General features: G+C 36.5%; 1 pseudogene; it reads left to right on the top strand.

The window, feature by feature from the left end:
- The first annotated feature begins 5,785 nt into the window (after positions 1-5,785).
- LOC110596572 lies at positions 5,786-9,506 on the top strand (annotated as a pseudogene).
- Positions 9,507-12,122: the final 2,616 nt, after the last annotated feature.

Below are 12,122 nucleotides of genomic sequence, written 5' to 3'. Positions count from 1 at the left end.
TTATGATCGTTTTATTGTTTTTTGTTTGTTTGTTTGTTTGGGGTTTTTTTGTTGGTTTTTTTTGTTTGTTTTTTTGAGTTGGAGTCTCACTCTGTCACCCAGACTGGAGTACAGTGACCGCTCCCGGCTACCACAGCCTCGACCTGCTGGGCTCCGGCGACCCTTCCGCCTCAGCCTTACGAGTAGCCAGAATTACAGGCGCGCGCTACACACCTGGCTAATTTTTTTATTTTATTGTAGAGATGAAGTCTCGCCTGCCCAGGCGAGTCTTGAATCCGCGGGTTCAGGCAATCCACTCACATCAGCTTCCCAAAGGTGCGGGATTACAGGCTGAGCCACCGAGCCTGGCGAAACTATTTTTATATTTGTCAATGTTGTTTCACATGTGAAAGTGCCATCTTATTTACTTATTTATTTATTAAACAGAGTCTATTTATATTGCCCAGGCTGGTCTTGAATTCCTGGCCTCAGGAAATTTACTCTTAGTGAGACCTCATCTCTAAAAAAAAAAAAAAAGCAAATTAGCTGAGCATGGTATACATGCCAGAGTCCCAGCTACTTGGGAAGCACAGGCAGAAGAATCTCCTGAGCTTAGAAGGTCAAAGGTACAGTGAGCTATGATCGTGCCATTCCAGTCTGAGTGATAAAGTGAGACCTCAGACCCCTTGCCTTGAATACAGAAAATTTACTCTAGGTAAGAAACATGGCAATCATTCATTATCAACCTTTTAATCTAAAAAAAATTGTATGTGTTTAGGAACATGCATAATGTTTAGGAAACATCTTTTTTAACCAACTATGAAACACATAACAAAATTTTGAATGCTAACATTTTAGTGAATATGGTAGAGCACATGAAAACAAGTTTATTCATAAACAACTAGCACTTCTCTTTAATAAAAGAATAATTGCCACCACAAAAGGGGATGAGGTAGAAGACAAATCTTATCAAAGTGTAATAAAAAGAGAATGAAAAAGCTTTAAAATAATTAGCAAGAAGAAAAAGGGGGGATTAGTAGGTAGGTGAAGGAAAGAAGAAATATAAAGAGGCTCACATAAATATGTAGGTAATCTCTTTATCTATAAAATTAAATAAAGATACTTAAGATAAAATATTTCAATTTAATTGATTATAAAATTTTTAGTGAAAGGAAGTATGGACCGAAAAGTAATGAAAGACAAGACAGGCACATAAGCTATTCTGAACAAAATTCTTTACCTAAGTCTCATTTCAAAAGAAAAGAACAATCTGAGAAACTAAGTCTAAATTAAAACAACTCTACATTACTAAAGATAGTTGCAAAGCGGAACTGTTCAAACGTTTAAGTCTTTAGCAGGATTAAAAACTTTAAACTTCCTTTTTATGGTTATAAACTATTTGGGAAGAATTTATTCAAAAATTATAAATATGAACAATACTTTCATACTAGAACAAAAGAAGTTTTTTCTCTCTGATTGGTTAGAATATTAAAACTAGTAAAAAAAAAAAAACACTCTTCCATTTCAACTATTTGCTTTATTTCTTTACTTATCTACAATAAAGTCTCAGCACAGACTCAATCAATTCTCTTCTCAGCACCTACTCCAAGTAGTAGAATGTGAATGAACGGAAGCAACCAGCGATCACTTAAACTTAGTATCATAAATTCCACAGACCCTCAGTACTGCCTGGTAACCCTAATATAGTGTCTTTGTCAGCAAATTGCCTCATAACTATTCTATACATTTTCCTTATTCCTCCAATTTCCTCTTTTTTTCTTACAGTCCAGGAATTATCTTGCTCCTCATTCTACTGAGAAAGCAGAAACAATCACAAGAGAACTTCATTAGGACACCATCACAGATCTACCATGTACTGGTCCCATTACTATACATCTCATTTTCTCTCTACTAACAATGTGACCTTTGGGCCCCTACCCAGCAAGAGCTTCCTCCATAGTACATAGGATCTCATCCATCTCATCTACTCTCGCATCAGCTATTCAGTAAACTCGTGCCTCTGTTTCATTATCACCTTTTTTTCTTTTTACTTGATCATTCTCATCAATTTAATAATAAATAGAAATATTCCTCAACTTTAAAAACAAACAAGCAGCCGGGCTCGGTGGCTCAGCCTGTAATCCCGCGCCTTTGGGAGGCTGAGGTGAGTGGATTGCCTGAGCCCGCGGGTTCGAGACCCACCTGGGCAGCAAGACCTCATCTCTACAATAAATCAAAAAATCAGCCGGGTGTGGGAGCGCATGCCTGTAATTCTGGCTACTTGGAAGGCTGAGGCGGAGGGATCACCAGAGCCCAGCAGGTCGAGGCTGCGATGGCCGGGAGCGGCCACTGTACTCCAGTCTGGGCGACTGAGTGAGACTCCAACTCAAAAAAAATAATAATAAAAATTTAAAAAATAAAAACAAACAAGCAAATAAATCACTCTTGATCAGTGTTTGCATCTAGATACTTCCTTATTGTCCTTCTCTTAAAGGTCACAATCCTCAAACATTCTTATACTCACTGTCTTTACCCTCTCTAGTCCTATTTGAGATTCTACCACCAAGCTTTTGTCTTTCTCATTCAACCAAACCCGTCTATTTTTTTTTTTTTGAGTCGGAGTCTCACTCTGTCACCCAGTCTAGAGTGCAGTGGCCTGCACACGGCCATCGCAGCCTCGACCTGCTGGGTTCAGGCCATCCTCCCGCTTCAGCCTTCCAAGTAGCTGGATCTACAGGTGTGCACCATCATGCCCGGCTAATATTTTTATTTATGTAGAGATGAAGTCTCGCCCTGTTACCCAGGCTGGTCTCAAATCACTGGGCTCAGGCAATCTTCTCACCTCAGCATCCCAAAGTGCTGAGATTAAAGACATGAGCCACCATTCAGGCCAAACTGCTCTTGACAAGGTCACCAATTGCCTTCACATTGTAAAATTCAGTGGTAAATTCTCAGTCCCTTATATTACCCACCTCCTGGAAGCAATGACACAATTGACCACTTTCTTTCAACTTCCTATTTGCTGAAATACCCTCTTGACTTAGTTTTCACTCAGAAACCTTTCTTTTGGTTTTCTTCCCAAGTTAATGTCCGTTTCTTTTCATTGTGTTTTTGCTTTACTGATACTGATATCTTGCTGACATTTAATGTTAGAGTTCAACTTTTCATCTATACACTTATTTTATATACATATACACACTATAAATATCCTTTATAGTATAGTGTTTAAATTATATCTACTACTGACTATGAAACACATTCCTCCTGCCCCAGCCCTGTGCCAATCTTAATCTCCAAACTGGAATATTCTGATTCCTACATGACATTTCCATATGGATAGTTACAAGGCAACTCAAATTCACGTCCAAAATACAAAATCAGGCCGGGCTCGTTGGTTCAGCCGTAATCCTGTGCTTTGGGAGGCCGAGGTGAGTGAATTGCTTATGTCTGCAGGTTCGAGACCCGCCTGGGCAACTTGGCGATACCTCATCTCTACAATAAATCAAAAAAAAATTAGCCAGGTGTGGTAGCGTGCACCTGTAATTCCAGTTACTCCGAAGGCTGAGGCGGAAGGATCGCCAGCTGGAGCCCAGCAATCAAGGCGGCAGTGGTTGGGAGCGGCCACTGCACTCCAGTCTGGGCAACTGAGTGAGACTTCAACTCAAAAAAAAAAAAAAATACAAAATCATTGATCCAACCTTCCACAATCAATCCCCCTTCAGCGTTCTGCATCTCAATAAAGGACACCACTATTTACTCAGTTGCTCAAGTTGAACACCTTAGAGGCACTGATGACTTTCTCTCAAATGCACTTTATATAGTGGTATATTCTGCTGACCTCATGATAGATAGATTAGATAGATAGATAGACCAATGATAAACATAGTTTAATCTAAACAAATTCTTTCCTCCTCCATCACTACAATGCTGAAACGTCCATGAAATACACCTAAATTCATGAGATATATAAGGGAGTATTTGGTAACAGGAAGAAAATAATGCAGCGACACAAGGATATCCTTCCCTGCACCAATGCAACAACTTTATAACCTGCTTCCCACAGTACATGTTAAGAGTAATTAATAGCCGGACTCGGTGGCTCAGCCTGTAATCCTGTGCCTTTGGGAGGCTGAGGTGAGTGGATTGCCTGAGCCCGCGGGTTCGAGACCCGCCTGGGCAGCGAGACCTCATCTCTACAATAAATCAAAAAAATCAGCTGGGCGTGGAGGCATGCACCTGTAGTTCCAGCTACTTGAAAGGCTGAGACGGAAGGATCGCCTCAGCCCAGCAGGTCAAGGCTGTGGTGGCCATGAGCTTGCCACTGCACTCCAGCCTGGGCGACAAGGAGTGAAACTCCAACACACACAAAAAATAAAAAATAAAAAATTAGATTGATTTAAAGGGAATGGATAGAGAATAGGTGGAGATGGTGAGTGTAGACAACTCTCCTGGAAACTATGGAGTTAAGGGAGAGTTGATAAACTGATAAGAATTATCCAGTAAAAAGAAAAAAAGGGATGGTTCAGGAAGTAGGCGTCTAGCACATCGTTAATTCATATGGCTGTAGATGTGCCAGCTGGGTAGATGCCACGTGGGAGTGTCTGAAGTTAAACGTCCTCTTATGAATGTGCAGCATCTCTTTTTACAGCAAAGTAAGGCACAGAATCATCAGCCAAGAGTGAGAGAGATAGCCAGGCTCGGTGGCTCAGCCTGTAATCCCGCGCCTTTGGGAGGGTGAGGAGAGTGGATTGCCTGAACCCGCGGGTTCGAGACCCGCCTGGGCAGGCGAGACCTCATCTCTACAATAAATCAAAAAATCAACTGGGCGTGGTAGTGCATGCCTGTAATTCCGGTTATTTGGAAGGCTGAGGCGGAAGGATCGCTGGAGCCCAGCAGGTCGAGGCTGCAGTGCCCGGGAGCGGCCACTGCACTCCTGTCTGGGCGACAGAGTGAGACTCCAACTCAAAGAAAAAAAGAGTAATTAATCAATTTCTTTAAAGGTAAATCATACCATATTACCACTCAAATCAAAACATTCTATGGCTTCCCATCACAAGATAAACTCAATTCAAGATATTTACTTTGGTCTATGCAGTGATCTGGTGCCTCTGATTACTTTTTAAAGTTTCATCTCTTACCATTCACCTCTTTGCCCAATCTCTTTGGCCACTCTGTCTTCTCACTACTTTGTTTAAACCCCAAGCACATTTTCTCCTTAGGGCCTTTCCATTTGCTCCTTTTTTAACCTGGGTGGTCTTATTCCAGCTATTTGTACAACAGTTTTTCACTAGGATTTCTGCTCAAGTATCATGTCATAAAAGATATTTTTATATCTATGGAATGTAAAGAGTCATCTTTAACACTCTGCATCTCCTCATGTCACTGTATTTTTTTCTTCTTGTTACCAAATACTGCTTTTTGGATTCCATTAATATAGGTATATTTCATGGAAGCTTCATGAGGGCAGAAACTACTCTAGTCGATATTTGGTAAATACTCAGTATATGTTGAATAAGCAAATAAATGGTATGGCATTATTTTTAGCTAAAAATTCACATTAATTTCTAAAAGCTTTGTGGACTGTAGCTGGGAAACAATGTTTCCTGAAATATCGAGCTTCACTTGATTATATAAAATGGTTTTAGTGGCTGTGGTCTCTTAATAACACTAAGTTTGATTGAAGAGCCATGTCATGCAATTTGGGCTTTTAGTTATTAATCTGAAAACTGAGAATGAAAGAGAAGTTGATGAATCATGCCAGTTATAGAAAATTGCTAATTTAATAAGCAACTCATTAGAATTTGCTATGGTGGCTCTGAAGTTTAATGAGCAGAAATTTTGCCTCTAATTTTTCCGAAGCAGTGAGATGTCAGTGAACTGAACTGATGTTTTAATAATAGTGATTTTTTTCCTCTACTTTCCTCTTCATGAGAAATTAGCCCATATATCCTCTAACTTATACTCAACAACAGAAGTATCACTGTAAGAAATCAGAAATTATGTCATTTATAGTGCTAAAAAGTGTGCCACAGCACATATGTCAACACCTTGATTTTGGTCCTATGGTAACTAGTGAATGCTTGTACAACTGTGCATATTCATAGATTTTTATAATGTGCTTATCTAAGACAATAAGCTAATACTAATAGCAGTAACTGTTGCTAAGATCTATGTTGAACATTCTAAATACTCTCTTTAATTCTCTTTCTTTAACATAGCTCATTTTTATTATCATCTGGAGGGAAAGACCAACTCCATTTAACCGTCTTTTTTGAAATTATATTATATAATTAATTCACACAGTATGCTCACTTAATAATGCTCTTTTAAAATCATACTACTTTCATACTCCAAATTAAATCTTGATAGGCTTTTTCAAAAGGCACATTTTTTTTTTCTTTTTCTTTTTCCAAGTCGGAGTCTCAGTCTGTAGCCCAGATTGGAGTACCGTGGCCATCCCCGGCCAATGCAGCTTCCACCTGCTGGGCTCCGGCGATCCTTCTGCCTCAGCCTTCCAAGTAGCTGGAACTACAGGTGCGCGCTACCACGCCCGGCTAATTTTTTTTGACTTATTGTAGAGATAGGTCTCGCCAAGTTGCCCAGGCTGGTCTCAAACCCGCGGGCTCAGGCAATCCACTCACCTCAGCTTCCCAAAGGCATGGGATTACAGGCTGAGCCACCAAGCCCGGCACTTTTTTTTTTTTATTCTACATGTGGTACAATTTCAAAGACACTTTGAGAAGTCACCTCAATGATGATTATGGCCAAGAAAAGTTGTGTTTCTCAAAATCACGTACTTGGAAGTCAGACGAAACTGAATGTAATATCAGATCAGTCATTCAGTAGCTGTGACCTTGGGCAGTTAGCTAAGCCTCTTAAAGGTTTCTCCATTTTAAAAATGAGGGCAAGTCTATTGTCGTTAAGTCTGTGTGACTTAGCTGCATATACTTGTATAAAGTACTAGACTCATAATAAGTGTTCTTTCCTATCCTACCACCCTTCTTAAAATGCTAACCCACTTTTCTGTCTTATTATTTTTACTTTATTTGTATTTATTTATTTATTTATTTAGAGACAAGGTCTTGCTCTGTCACCCAGGTTGGAATAGTACAGTGGTGCAATTTTGGCTCACTGCATCCCCAACCTCCTGGGCTGAAGTCATCCTCTTGCCTCAGCCCTGAGTAGCTGGGACAGACATGTGCCATTATTCCCTGACAATTTTTAAAACTTTTTGTAGAGTCTGGATCTCGCCATGTTGCCCAGGCTGGTCTTGAACTCCTGGGCTCTAGTGATCCTTTTGACTAAACATTCCAAAGTGCTGGAATAGCAACCATGAGCTACCATGCCAGTCTCCATCTTTAAAAAAAACCTTTTCTTAGGCATAAACTAAATGTCAGTGTCACAGATGTATTGGTTAGTAAGCCAAACTTCCTCCATTTGAAGGCACTGTACAAATTAAGGCAATTGTCAATCAAATTTTTGTTCATTACTACTAGAAAAACAACTAAAAAAACCTGATTTAATTGTATTAGAAATATAATATATTTATGTTTATTGCAGCATTGTTCACAATAGCAAGAACATGGAACCAACCATGCTGCCCGTCAAAAGAAGACTGGATTTTTAAAAATGTGGTACGCATACACAATGGAATATTACACAGTTGAAAAGAAGAACAACTTCTTCGTTGTAACCTGGATGGACTTAGAGTCTATAATACTGAGTGGTCTTTCACAGAAACAAATAATGGAGTATCACAAGGTTCAAGTGAACCTTGAATAACTATCATGATACTATAAGAAAAGGATTATCGGTAGCAGGAAACTGCAGCGGGGGGGAAGGGGTGCGGAGGACAGGGAGGTGGGATTGGCAGTAGTGGGAATCTACCTGGGGAAGACTGGACATATCTCATTAACAAGGGTACCTGAATAATGAATATTTGTATACCTAACCCTGAATTGTACCCTACAATTTTAAAATAAAAAATTATAAACATTAAAAAAATAAAAATGAATAGATAAAAAGAAACAAAAAACAAAACAGAAATATAATATATTTAATATATCTGAAATGTAAATGTATTATAAAATCTTTATTTGGCTTAATGATCACCAAATCAATGTTTTTATTGTTATATTTATTTTCAAATCTAAACTTTTTTCCAGTTCTTAAGTTTAAAACTGTGTATATGAAGATTAATGGTACCTAACCAAGCATTGTGGGGATAAAATTGGTGTCCATTCACACAGAAGCATTTATTAGACTCAATGCTTTGGGAAGTAAAAACAAACGCAAATTATGATTAGGTTGAGTGTCATCGGTAGTTGACATGTAACTTTGATGGAGAGCATGACATACATAGCGTTTAAGAACTATTAGCATAGACATAAAACTTTTTGTCTGTTTATTAACACTTTGAAGTTTGATGGTCATTTCTGATCCTGTTTATGAAACATGGACTATCTTTGTGACTATAATAAACTTACTGGATCTTTCAGAATTTGTTCCCTCACTATAAAGTGAGTCTTGAGTATTAAGTGATAAAATGCAAAATGTCTGCCATATATTAAAAACAGAGTATTAATGCTTTCTAAACCTTGTCTTGAATTACTCTCTTAATTAATTTCATTATGGATTTGAAACAATTTAATAGACTGAAATGTTTCTATTTTCCCAGAGAATGATTATGCATTTGTTTTTCAAATGAATGTTGTGTCTTAGAGTCCTAATTGCTTAAGTGTGCACCCAAGAGTCATTGATGTCTTCAGATTGCTTGCACTGATTGCATGGAATTCTAGGACACAGAAATTCTGAGATAGAATACAGTAAAAATGTCTTTGTAAAACAATATTTTAAATAATTAATTTGGCAGAAGGCCAATCTTTTATTCCCTCTTCTTCGGTTCATAGATGTTTGAACAAATTGTACTTTATCATGGCATTCTGAACAATGAATTACTATTATTTTAGACCAAGTCATTCTTCCCCACCAGAATATGAGTTCTTCAAGGACATGAGTTCACTTATAACTCCTGGTATTCCATAATTATTTACTGAATGAATAGCTTAGAATCAGAAGAGAAAAAAAAAAGTCTGTAATATAAGTTAATAAAATAATGGCTTTTTTTTATCTTGGCAGCTGCTTCTGGTTGGGGCCCATCCCACACCTAAGGCAGAAAGATGGTAGCTGCAAAGAAGACAAAAAAAGTCTCTGGAGTCCATCAACTCAAGACTCCAACTCATTATGAAAATTGGAAAGTACATGTTGGGGTACAAACAGCCTCTGAAGACGATCCGACAAGGCAAAGCGAAGTTGATCATCCTCGTCAACAACTTCCTGGCTATAAGGAAATTTGAAATAGAGTACTACCTTATGTTGGCCAAAACTGGTGTCCATCACTACAGTGGCAATAATATTGAATTAGGCACAGCATGTAGAAAATACTACAGAATATCATACTGACTATCATTGATCCAGGTGATTCTGATATCATTAGAAGCATGCCAGAACAGACTGGCAAAAAGTAAATCATGCAAAATTGTTCTTTATAATAAAACTTGGCAGAGCTTGTTTAAAAAAAATGGTTTTTAGCCAGACACCATGACTCCCTACTCAAGAACACTTCTCTCCAGAATCTTGATTTTTTCCCCCCCACGGACTAATGTAGTTCTAGTCTTTATTGGAAGCTTATTCATAAATTAGAAATGCTTCATTTTCATCATTTGTCCTAAATGGATCTCTGAATTTAAAGTAATTATATAAACCAATATCACATTCCCATTTTCAAAACCAGAATGAAACAAAATCTAGTTCATTCTTTTTAGAAGAATCAAAACCCTAAATCACTATTAGGATTCTTTTTGACAATTACATATTATGTAAGATATCTCTGAGAAGTTTGTAAAAGTCAACGTTATACTAAACGTGGTATTCAATTTCACTTAAGTTTATTTTTAAGCATTATAGGATTTGAATGATATTTATTGACTCTATTCTATAACTTCTTGGTTGTAGATATATCTATAATCTGTACCAAGTATTCAGGAGTTGGGCAATTTCTTCTTCTTCTTAATAACCAAGTTGAACAGAATGAGAGTTCATTAAGTTGAGTAATTCTAAATCAGAATTTGAAGCTCTTATGTTCTGCAGCCTGAGCCAAGTAGTGAGACTTCCATACTAGAAACCAGTTTGCAGTTAGAAATGTTAGAAGCAAATCTACTGATTAGTTTAAATGAGTTATTTTTATAATGCTGATACTAATGTAGTAAGAATTTTAAGATACTTTAAATATTTTAAGGTATAGCATTGTTAATATAACAATATATTTTTACCAACATGTAACACTCGTATGCTTATGTTAGAGCCATTTGATACTTGGTTTGCTTCAAGTTTTATCCCAAGAATATAAATGATTTTATAAATGCATAATACAGCCAGAAATTATTATTATTCAGAAGAAAAAATTTGACAATTAATTTAAAAGTTTATTTTGTCATTTCATCAGTTTAAAAATGATGGTCTTTTGATTTGTACACACATATATTCAGTGACTAGAAGACTTGATGAGCAAAGCTAATAATAGAAAATATTTTAGAAATAGATGTAGGACATAGAAACAAAATCAATATTTCCCCAAACAAGGAGAAAGAATAGCAAAACCAGTTTCCAAATTTTCAGTGTCAGCTCCAATTACTGCTCAAGAGACTATCAGGATAAAAGAAAAGAGAACCTCAAATCTGCTTCTATAAAAGACTGAATAGTGAACTAATTCACAAATATTTTTCTTTGTGATCTTTTATTCTAGGAATAAGTACAAAAAAGATTTCTTAATCTTTTGCAATTTTCTTGTTTCAAATCACAGTAACATTTCTCAAGCTTTAACCATTAGCACAGCATTTACTTAACAGAAGACCGAAATGAACAATTGTTAGAAGGGATGCTGATGAAAACAAATGGTTTATCTGGCTAGCCTTGGACAATAAAGAACCCACAATGTCTCTTTTCTATTGCCATCTTGCCTGAGGCAAAACAAATCACAATTAATCTTTGCTGTAATTGGAATTAACTTCAGTTTTATTAACTCTAATTTAAAATATATTAACAATAGCAGGTAGCCATTAAAATAATGTGAATGGAAATGGTTATGATGTGGTGTTAAGTGGATCAAGCACAAATATATATGCTAAAATTACCAACAATGTAGGATAAAAGAGAAATACAAAAAAGAACTAGAAGGAAACTAAACAAAATAATATTTGTTATATTATCAAAACCTCAAAGTTCAAATTTCTACAATGTTTTTCTACAATTATTTGAAATTAATTTTTCTATAGTAATTTTAAATTATGATATTTAAATTAAATTATAATAAATTTTAATTTCATTTTAATTAAAAAAAATTTCAAATCATAAAATACAATTATACTATAAATCACAAGGCAGGCTTTCAGCAAAATAGCAACACATTCAAATTATTTAAAGTAGTTACAATTGTGACTTTCTCGTAGAATATTAATTTATGTAACAGTATCACTTGAAGAATTAAATATTTATCTGTTTAATAAACATAAATATTTTACATATATAAAGAGATTCAATCATCTAAGCCAGCCCTAGATGAATATATTTAAAATACAAGCAATTACTCTCATAGTCTATCTACCTTGTATTTTTTGGATATGTGTGTCTTAGTTTTTAACCCATAGCAATAAGTATTTAAGTAATTGATATTTGTCATTTATTGTTTATTATACAATATATAGAATATGTGAGATTTCTGTCATGGCTGAGTTTATGCCTGAACAACATAGAAAGGGCAGTCAGGAATCAAACACAAACGTGAGGTTTAAACAGTGCATCTTCTAGAAAAAACAGACACATCATATAAAATCTTAAATTCAAGTATATATAAATAACTTATTTCTTAAAAATATGTTAGTTTAAGCCGGGTTCGGTGGCTCTGCCTGTAATTCCTTGCTTGGGGAGGTTGAGGTGAGTGAATTGCCTGAGACTGCGGGTCCGAGACCCGCCTGGGCAACTTGGCGAGACCTCATCTCTACAATCAAAAATCAAAAATTAGCTGGGGGTAGCGCGTGCCTGTAATTCCAGCTACTTGGAAGGCTGAGGCGGAAGGATCTCTGGAG

Source organism: Carlito syrichta, unplaced genomic scaffold (assembly GCF_000164805.1).
Source record: "Carlito syrichta isolate Samal-C Ts95f unplaced genomic scaffold, Tarsius_syrichta-2.0.1 Scaffold310741, whole genome shotgun sequence".
NCBI lineage: Eukaryota > Metazoa > Chordata > Mammalia > Primates > Tarsiidae > Carlito > Carlito syrichta.
Note: the sequence above shows the minus strand (reverse complement) of the source record. Positions and strands in the feature narration are given on the sequence as shown.